This window comes from Moschus berezovskii, chromosome 8, assembly GCF_049115385.1.
Source record: "Moschus berezovskii isolate FMDL1 chromosome 8, NW_MosBer_1.0, whole genome shotgun sequence".
NCBI classification, from domain to species: Eukaryota; Metazoa; Chordata; class Mammalia; order Artiodactyla; family Moschidae; genus Moschus; species Moschus berezovskii.
In genome coordinates, this window is record NC_142467.1 from 71,852,898 (window position 1) to 71,864,257 (window position 11,360).

The following is an 11,360-nucleotide window of genomic DNA, read 5'->3' on the forward strand; positions in this document are numbered from 1 at the left end:
ACTGTTCATGGGGTTCTCAAGGCAAAAATACTGAAGCGGTTTGCCATTCCCTTCTCCAGTGAACCACATTCTGTTAGACCTCTCCACCATGACCCATCCTGCTTGGGTGGCCCCACCCGGCATGGCTTAGTTTCACTGAGTTAGACAATGCTGTGGTCCGTGTGATCAGATCGACTAGTTTTCTGTGATTATGATTTCAGTGTGTCTGCCCCCTGATGCCTTCTCGCAATACCTACCGTCTTATTTGGGTTTCTCTTACCTTGGTCATGGGGTATCTCTTCACGGCTGCTCTAGCAAAGCGCAGCTGCTGTTCCTTACCTTGGACGAGCGGGTATCTCCCCACGGCCGCCCCTCCTGACCTTGAGTGTGGAGTAGCTCCTCTTGGCCCTTCTGTGCCCATGCAGCCACTGCCACTTGGACGTGGGGTTGCTCCTCTCAGCCGTCGCCCCTTGCTTCAGAAGTGGGGTAGCTCCTCTCGGCCACCACCCCTGGTGTGTTCATTGGAAGAACTGATGCTAAATCTGAAACTCCAATACTTTGGCCACCTCATGCGAAGAGTTGACTCACTGGAAAAGTCTCTGATGCTGGGAGGGATTGGGGACAGGAGGAGAAGGGGACGACAGAGAATGAGATGGCTGGATGGCATCACCGACTCGATGGACATGAGTTTGAGTGAACTCCGGGAGTTGGTGATGGACAGGGAGGCCTGGCGTGCTGTGATTCATGGGGTCGCAAAGAGTAGGACATGACTGAGCGACTGAACTGAACTGAACTGAAACCATAGGGGAATTCAAAGTTTTTAAGCCTGGGCCACCTGTTCTCTTTGCCTGACCCTCTAGTAAATCTTTCTTTGCTCCAAACTTTGATGTTTATTTTTATTTGGCCTCACTGTGCATCAGGCACATAAACTTCCAGTTCAGTTCAGTCACTCAGTCGTGTCCAACTCTTTGTGACCCCATGGACTGCAGCCATGCTTCCCTTTCACCAACTCGTGGCGTTTGCACAAACTCATGTCCACCGAGCTGGTGATGCCATCCAACCATCTCATCCTCTGTCATCCCTTTCTCCCCTTGCCTTCAATCTTTCCCAGCATTAAGGTCTTTTCCAATGAGTCAATTCTTCCCATCCGGTGGCAAAAGTATTTGAGCTTCAGCTTCAGCATCAGTCCTTCCAATGAATACTCAGGGCTGATTTCCTTTAGGATTCACCTGTTGGATCTCCTTGCAGTTCAAAAGACTCTCAAGAATCTTCTCCAACACCACAGTTCAAAAGCATCAATTCTTTGGGTACTCAGCCTTCTTTTTTTTTTTTTTTGCTCAGACTTCTTTATGGTCCAACTATCACATCCATACATGACCAGTGGAAAAACCATAGCTTTGACTAGATGGACCTTTGTCTGGCAAAGTAATATCTCTGCTTTTTAATATACTGTCTAGGTTGGTCATAGCTTTTCTTCCAAGGAGCAAGCATCTCTTAATTTCATGGCTGCAGCCACCATCTGCAGTGATTTTGGAGTCCAAAAAAATAAAGTCTGTCACTGTTTCTGTTGTTTCCCCATCTATTTGCCATGAAGTGATGGGACCAGATGCCATGATCTTTGTTTTCTGAATGTTGAGTTTTAAGCCAACTTTTTCACTCTCCTCTTTCACTTTCATTAAGAGGTTTTTTAGTTCTTCCTTACTTTTTGCCATAAGAGTGGTGTTATCTGCATATCTGAGGTTATTGATATTTCTCCCAGCAAACTTGATTCCAGCTTGAGCTTCATCTAGCCCAACATTTCACATGATGTACTCTGCACAGACGTTAAAGAAGCAGGGTAAAAATATACAGTCTTGATGTACTCCTTTCCTGGTTTGGAACCAGTCTATTGTTCCATGTCCAGTTCTAACTGTTGCTTCCTGACCTGCGTACAGATTTCTCAGCAGTCAGGTCAGGTGATCTGGTCTTCCCATCTCTTTCAGAATTTTCCACAGTTTGTTGTGATCCACACAGTCAAAAGCTTTGGCATAGTCAATAAAGCAGAAGTAAATGTTTTTCTGGAATTCTTGCTTTTTCGATGATCCAGCAGATACTGGCTATTTGATCTCTGGTTCCTCTGCCTTTTCTAAATCCAGCTTGAACATCTGGAAGTTCACGGTTCACGTACTGTTGAAGCCTGGCTTGGAGAATTTTGAGCATTACTTTACTAGCGTGTGAGATGAGTACAATTGTGCAGTAGTTTGAGCATTCTTTGGCATTGTCTTTCTTTGCAATTAGAGTGAAAACTGACCTTTTCCTGTCCTGTGGCCACTGCTGAGTTTTCCAAATTTGCTGCCATATGAAGTGCAGCACTTTCACAGCATCATCTTTGAGGATTTGAAATAGCTCAACTGGTCATTATTAGAGAAATGCAAATCAAAACAACAATTAGATATCATCTCACACCAGTCAGAATGACCATAATAAAAAAAAAATCTACAAACAATAAATGCCAGATAGAAAGTGGAGAAAAGGGAACCCTGGAACTATTGGTGGGAATGCAAACTGATACAGCCACTATGGAGAAGAGTATAGAGGTTCCTCAGAAAGCTAGGAATAAAGCTACCATATGCTAAATGTCTTTAGTCATGTCTGATGCTTTGTGACCCTATGGACTATAGCCTGCCAGGCTTCTCTCTCCATGGGATTCTCCAGGCAAGAATACTGGAGTGGGTTACCATGTCCTCCTCCAGGGGATCTTCCCAATCCAGGGATCAAAGCCACATCTCTTACATCTCCTGCATTGGAAGGAGTTTTCTTTGCCACTAGTGACACCTGGGAAGCTATACTTTGAGAAAGTCACAATTCTAAAAGACAGATGCACGTGTGTTAATTGTAGCACTATTTACAATAGCCAGAACATGGAAGCAACCTAGATATCCATTGACAGATGAATGGATAAAGAAGTTGTGATACATGAACACAATGGAATATTACTCAGTCATAAAAAGGAACAAATCTGAGTCAATTGTAGAGAGGTGGATGAACCTAGAGCCTCCTTTACAGAGTGAAGCAAGTCAGAAAGTGAAAAACAACTACAGTATCTTAAAGCATATATATGGAATCTAGGAAAATGGTACCAATAAACCTATTTGCAAGGAAAGAATGGAGACACAAAGACAGAGAATGGATTTGTGGACATAGAGGGGGAAGGAGAGCATGGGATGAATTGAGAAAGTAGTGTTGACATACATACACTACCATGTGTAAAATACATAGCTACTGGGAAGCTGCTGTATAACATAGTGAGCCCATCCTGGCACTCTGTGGTGACCTAGAGGGGCAGAATGGGTGGGTGAGTGAGTGAGTGAGTGTGTGTGTGTGTGTGTGTGTGTGTGTGTGTGGCTTCTGCGGTATACATAGTTATGACTGATTTGTGATGTTGTATGGCAGAAACCAGCACAACATTGTAAAGCAATTATCCTCCAATTAAAAAAAGAGAAAAGAATGAATTTTAGTCAGTTGAACTGAATTGAATGAAACTAGAGCCCATTATATAGAGTGAACTAAGTCAGAAAAAAATATCATATATTATCACATATATATGGAATCTAGAAAAATGGAATAATGAACTTATTTGAAGGGCAGGAATAGAGACACAGACATAGAGAACAGACTTGTAGACACAGTGCAGAAGGAGAAGATAGGAAAATTGAGAGAGTACATTGAAACATATACATTACCATGAGTAAAATAGCTAGTAGGAGGTTGCTGTGTAACACAGGGAGCTCAACCTGATGCTCCGTGACAGCCTGAGGGGTGGAATGGGGTGAGGTGGGAGGGATATTCAAAAGGGAGGGGATATTTGTATACTTACAGCTGATTCATGTCGCTGTATGACAGAAAACAACACGACATTGTAAAGCAATTATCCCCTGAAATATAGTCTAAAAAAAATAAAACAAAACCCAGTCCATACCATCAACAAGAAAAATGCAGAAGGCTGATAATTAGAAAAGAGTATATTTGGGATTTCAGAAATTGCAGTTCAGAAGACAGATTCGGGTAAAACCCAAAAGTGTTCTGGAAAAAAGGCAAAAGCCACAAGGAAAGCTGTCTGACAAGAATTATGACAAACTCTGAAACAAGAAAGGAAAAATTTGTCTTTCAGGGATAAGGTGCCATAAGTTATTCTAGGTAAGCATCCAATAAGTCTTTTGAATTTCTGGCAGATGTTCTAGATGCTTACATTAAGACAATAAGTGGACCAGATGTGGGCTTTAGGCAACCATGTTCCAGGTGGGATCAGGACCACTGGCTCACCAGTCATTTACAGGGGGAAGAATCAAAGTGGAGAACTAGAAGGATGTGGAGTTCACATATTCTCATAAGTATGACAAGAACGTATTGGAGCAATTCTCCCAGAGCACCTGCTGAGCACCTGTGGGAGACCTCAGATACTGGAGGAGATAGGAGGAGTACTTGTGAAATCAGGCCAGGGGTTGAGTCTGAGCCCCTGATTTGGTAGCACTGAGTCCAAGCTGCTGGTCTACCAGAGAAGTTCAGGTCCCAGGGAATATTAATGGGTGTGACCTCTTCTGGAAACCCTCATCTTGGCACCAAGATCTGACTGCACCCAACTGTCTGTACACTCCAGTGCTAGACACTTCAGGTCAAACAGCTAGCAAGAGAGGAACATAGCCCCACCCATCAGCAAAAATGAGATGATACACGAATATGTTATTTAGGAAAGAGAAAGGCAAAAACCTACAAAACCAAATAAATGAAGAAGAAATAGATGATCAATCTGAAAAAAGAAATCAGAGTAGTGACAATCAAGATCCAGTATGTACCTGATGGTCCAGTGGTTAAAAATCCACTTGCCAATGCACGGGACACAGATTCAAACCCTGCTCCAGGAAGACTGCATGTGCCTCAGTGCCACAATTACTGAGCCAGTGCTTTAGAGCCCAAGAGCTGTAACTTTTGAAGCCCACACATCCTAGAGTCTGTGCTCCACAACAAGAGAAGCCACCACAATGAGAAGCCTGCAAACCGCAACTAGAGAGTAGCCCCTGCTTGCTGCAACTAGAGAAAGACTGCACACAGCAACGAAGACCCAGTGCAGACAAAAATAAATTAACAAACACATAAATAAAATATTAAAAAAAGAAAGACAATCCAAAATCTTGGAAATAACATGGAGGCACAGATCAAGAAAATGCAATAAATGTTTAATAAGGACCTAGAAGAACTAAACAACAAATGATGATGAAAAACACAATAACTGAAATGAAAATACACTCAAAGCAATTAATAGAATAACAAAGACAGAAGGACGAATAAATGAACTGGAAGATAGAATGATGAAAATAACTGTCATGGAACAGAATAAAGGAAAAAGAATGAAAAGAAATGAGGACAATCTCAGAGACTTCCAGGACAACATAAAACACAACAAGATTCTGATTATAGGGAACCCAGAAAAAGAAGAAAAACAGAAAGGATCTGCAAAAAATGTTTGAAGAGATTTTAGTCAAAAACATCCCTAACATGTGAAATAGCCACACAAGTCCAGGAAGCACATAGAGCCCCTTACAAGAGAAACCTAAGGAAAAACATACCAAGACACATACTAATCAAACTAATAAAAAATAAATCGAAACAATCAATGAAAAGGGGTGGTGGAGGATGAGGACAGCAATAGCAACAACAAAAAAACAAACCTTGAAGAAGGAGAGAAATAATATAAATCAGAGCAGAAATAAATGACACAGAAACAAAGAAAATAATAGCAAAAACTAATAAAGCTAAAAGCTAGTTCTTTGAGAAGATAAACAAATTTGATAACTTTTAGCCAGGCTCATCAAAAACCAAAAAAAAGAGAGAGAGAGGACTCAAATCAGTATAATTAGAGATGAGAAAGGAGAAATTACAACTAACACCACAGAAATACAAAGGATCATAAGAGACTATTACAAGCAACTATATAACAACAAAATGGACAAGCTGGAAGAAATGGGCAAATCTTTAGAAAGGTAGACTCTTCTAACACTGAACCACAAACAAATAGAAAACATGAACAGATCCATCACAAGTAAAGCAACTGACAAGAAGGGATTAATCTCCAAAATATGCAAACAGCTCATGAAGCTCAATATAAAAAAAAATAAGAACCCACTCAAAAGATGGGCAGATTTAAATAGCCATTTCTCCAATATGCACATGAAAAGATGCTCAATTATCATCACTAATTATTAGAAAAATGCCAATCAAAACAACAATGAGGAGTCACCTTATGCTGGTTAGAACGGCTATTGTCAAAAAATGTACAAACAGTAACTGCTAGAGAGTGTGAAGAAAAGGGGATCCTCCTGCACTGTTGATGGGAATGTAGATTTTACAGCCACTATGGAGAATGAGATGGAGTTTTCTAAGAAGTAGTCTTGGGTGGTGTTCAAATTAGGAGTTAATGAATCCTTATAAAGAGAAATCTTATAGGAATGGTCAATCATCTCCAGCTATACAACATCATTATTGTTGTGGAGGGTGTCATAGCATAGCAGTGAAGCATACAAAACACAAACAATTTGAAAGCAACCAATAGAGAACAAATTAAAATAACCAGCATAACTAGGTGCAATCCAGATCACAATAAGGCATCAAGAAGAAGGGTGCCAACTGAAGAAGATTTTAAGGGTTGAAGCTTTTTTTTTTTTTTCAATTTGAAATGTCTCTGATTATGTCATTGGATGTTCAGGTAAACTTTCTGAGTAACTCATACAACATTAGGCATGAAGATTGAACGTGAGCTGTTATGGTGATTTCTCTGAAGTTTATGTCCTGTTGTCCAATGTTAGCTTGAGTGTCTTCAGAAAAGGGGCAGTTTTGGTTCTTAACCATTTCAAATCAAGAGAATGGGAGAAAAATGGAAACATTTGTTTGAATAGTCATAGTCAGATAGTGAGAAAACCAGAATAATTCAGGACATTTTCCAGTTTACAAGTATCATGACAAATTGTGGGAAATTCTTAAAGAGATAGGAATACTAAACCACCTTACCTGTATGCAGGTCAAGGAGCAAGAGTTAGAACCCGACATGGGATTACTGGTTCAAAATTGGGAAAGGAGTAAGTCAAGGTTCTATATTGTCACCCTCCTTATTTAACTTATATGCACAGTTCAGTTCAGTTCAGTCGCTGAGTCATGCCCGACTCTTTGCAACCCCATGAATCGCAGAACGCCAGGCCTCCCTGTCCATCACCAACTCCCGGAGTTCATTCAAACTCATGTCCATCGAGCTGGTGATGCCATCCAGCCATCTTATTCTCTGTCGTCCCTGTCTCCTCCCGCCCCCAATCCCTCCCAGCATCAGAGTCTTTTTCCAGTGAGTCAACTCGTCGCATGAGGTGGCCAAAGTATTGCAGTTTCAGTTTTAGCATCAGTCCTTCCAATGAACACCCAGGATTGATCTCCTCTAGAATGGACTGGTTGGATCTCCTTGCAGTCCAAGCAACTCTCAAGAGTCTTCTCCAGCACCACAGTTCAAAAGTATCAATTCTTCAGTGATCAGCTTTCTTCACAGTCCAACTCTCACATCCATATATGACCACGGGAAAAACCATAGCCTTGACTAGACGGACCTTGGTTGGCAAAGTAATGTCTCTGTTTTTTTAATATGCTATCTAGGTTGGTCATAACTTTCCTTCCAAGGAGTAAGCGTCTTTTAATTTCATGGCTGCAATCAGCATCCGCAGTGATTTTGGAGCCCAAAAAAATAAAGTCTGACACTGCTTCCACTGTTTCCCCATCTATTTGCCATGAAGTGATGGGACCAGATGCCATGATCTTTGTTTTCTGAATGATGAGCTTCAAGACAACCTTTTCACTCTCCTCTTTCACTTTCATCAAGAGGCTTTTTAGTTCCTCTTCACTTTCTGCCATAAGGGTGGTGTCATCTGCATACCTGAGGTTATTAATATTTCTCCCAGCAATCTTGATTCCAGCTTGTGCTTCTTCCAGCCCAGCGTTCCTCATGATGTACTCTGCATATAAATTAAATAAGCAGGGTGACAATATGTACAGTACATCACGTGAAATGCCAGGCTGGATGAAGCACAATCTGGAAGCAAGATTGCTGGGAGAGATATCAATAACCTCAAATATGCAGATGACACCACCCTCATGGCAGAAAGTGAAGAGGAATTAAAGAGCCAGTTGATGAAAGTGAAAGAGGAGAGTGAAAAAACTGGCTTAAAACTCAACATTCAAAAAACGAAGATCATGGCATCTGGTCCCATTACTTCTTGACAAATGGATGCAGAAACAATGGAAACAGTGACAGACTTTATTTTACTGGGCTTCAAAATCACTGCAGATGGTGACTGCAGCCATGAAATTAAAAGATGCTTGCTCTTTGGGAAAAAAGCTATGATCAAGCATATTAAAAATCAGAGACATTACTCTGCCAGACAAAGGTCTGTCTAGTCAAAGCTATGATTATTTTCCAGTAGTCATGTATGGATGTGGGAGTTGGACCATGAAGAAGGCTGAACACTGAAGAACTGATGCTTTTGAACTGTGGTGTTGGAGAAAACTCTTGAGAGTCCTGTGGACTGCAAGGAGATCAAATCAGTCAATTCTAAAGGAAATCAATCCTGAATATTCATCAGAGGGACTGATGTTGAAGCTGAAGCTTCAATACTTTGACCACCTGAAGCGAAGAACTGACTCATTGGAAAAGACCTTAGTGCTGGGAAAGACTGAAGGCATGAGGAGAAGGGAACAACAGAAGATGAAATGATTGGATGGCATCACCAATTCGATGGATATAAGTTTGAGCAAGCTGCAGGAGTTGATGGACAGGGAAGGCTTCTGCAGTCCATGGGATTGCAGAGTTGGACGTGACTGAGTGACTGAACAACTTGACTGTAGTCTGACCTGTGGATTCCCAACTTTTAATCCATTTACAAAAAGTTTTGAGGATCCTCTCTGGACTTATGAAATTATTATTTTTTTAAACATTTGCCCCATAGACTTTTTTTTTCCTTCACTGGGTTTCTGTTGCTGCGCACAAGCTTTCTCTAATTGTGGGGTGTGAGCTATACTCTCTAGCTGTGGTGTATGGACATCTCTTTGTGTGACTTCTCTTGTTGCAGAACACAGGATCTAGGGCATGCATGCTTTAGTAGGTGTGGCACATACGATCAGCTGCCACGAGGCATGTGGGATGCTAGTTCTGAGGCAGAAATGATATCTGTGCCATCTGCATTGGCAAGTGAATTCATTTTTTTTCTTTATTTTTTAATTGAATGATAATTGCTTTACAGAATTTTGTTGTTTTCGGTCAAACCTCAACATGAGTCAGCCATAGGTATACATATGTCCCCTCCCTCATGAACCTCCCTCCCCTCTCCCTCCCCACCCCACCCCTCAAAGTTGATACAGAGCCCCTGTTTGCCCTGAGCCATGCAGCAAATTCCAGTTGGTTATCTATTTTACATATGGTAATGTAAGTTTCTGTGTTACTCTCTATACATCTCACCCTCTCCTCCCTTCTCCCATGTCCATAAGTTTGTTCTCTGTACCTGTTTCTCCATTGCTGCCCTGCAAATAAATTCTTCAATACGATCTTTCTAAACTCCGTATATATGAGTTATTATAAGATATTTATCTTTCTCTTTCTGACTTACTTCACTCCGTAAAACAGGCTCTAGGTTCGTCCATCTCATTAGAACTGACTCATATGCATTCCTTTTTATGACTAATATTACATTGTATATATGTATTACAATTTCTTTATCCATTCATCCATTGATAGGCATCTAGGTTGCTTCCATGTTCTAGCTATTGTAAATAGTGCTTTAATGAGCATTGAGTGCATGTGTCTTTTTCAGTTTTGGTTTCCTCAGGGTATATGGATGGAATCTCCATTCCATCTTCTATAGTGGTTGGATCAATTTACATTCCCATAAACAGCACAAAAGGGTTTCCTTTTCTCTACACCCTCTCCAGCATTTATTGTTTGTAGACTTTTTGATGATGGCCATTCTGACCAGTGTGAGGTGATAGCTCATTGTAGTTTTGATTTGCATTTCTCTACTAATGAATTGAGCATCTTTTCTTGTGTTTGTTAGCCATCTGTATGTCTTCTTTGGAGAAATGTGTTTCCTTCTTTTCCCCACTTTTTCATTGGGTTGTTTGTTTTTCTGGTATTGAGTTGTATGAGCTGATTGTATATTTTGGAAATTAATCCTTTGTCAATTGTTTCATTTGCTATTATTTTCTCACGTTCTGAGGGTTGTCCTTTCACCTTGCTTATAGTTTCATTTGCTGTGCAATAGCTTTTAAGTTTAATCAGGTCCCATTTGTTTACTTTTTTTAAAATTTCCATTAGTCTAGGAGGTGGGTCATAGAGGATCTTGCTTTGATTTATGTCATCAAGTGTTCTGGCAGGTGGATTCTTAACCACTGGACTACCAGGGAAGTAGTTAGTATGCCCTTCAGTTTGGCCTTGTCCTGAATAGGATCACCTACAGCCTTATGTAGTCCCATTTCTAAAGACAACATTTTAAAAGTCTTTTCACAGTGGAAAGGCAATTCAAATAGAGGATTGCTAGAGTGAGTACTCAAATAAAGGAGGATAGAGAGGAGCAGCACTTACATCAGTCTTACAAATTTTTGTTTTAAATATCTTTTATATCATTAGTCTCTGATTAGCCTTCTATAGCAAATCTTTCAATGAGATTATTTTGAAATTTTGAAACCTTTTGGGGGCTTCTGCATACAAATTAAATTCATAAAATAGTTTAAGATGAGAGAATTTTAAAATTTTACCAATTGTCTTTCCAGTTCAAAAGGTCTAAGGAGCTAGTCCTACAAATATTTTCTCCTGATAATGTAATTTTAGAAAAGATAAAAGCTCTTACCACTCTTGCTTCCAATAGACCCTGCAGGCCAGGATCAAGACTGACTGACCTAATGAGAAGCCTTGCCTTCCATAGGGTTTCTCTAACTGTACACACAAAAATCAGTTTTGGAATCAGGTCAGTATTTACTTTAATTCCCAATAGTTCTTGCAAGCATCAGTTCTGTGTTATACATAAACCCAGCTGGTATACACATAGGTGGCTGTTCCATCCGGGAGCTATTTGTCCTTTGAGACACCATTTCCCAGTACTATCATGGAGTCTAATTCAGATATGAGATATGATCTGAACAAGTTTCTGAAAACAGTGTAGTGGACTGGACCTGTGTTGCTTCTGCATCTAGCTCCCCAAAGAGTCACTCTTGGGTCCACTGGACTCTTTCCTATGTCTCAGCTTCTCCCTCTGACAGTCTGAAACCACTATGAATGCTCAGACCACTAGGTGATCAGGCTCTATTATGCATCCCTGAAAAAG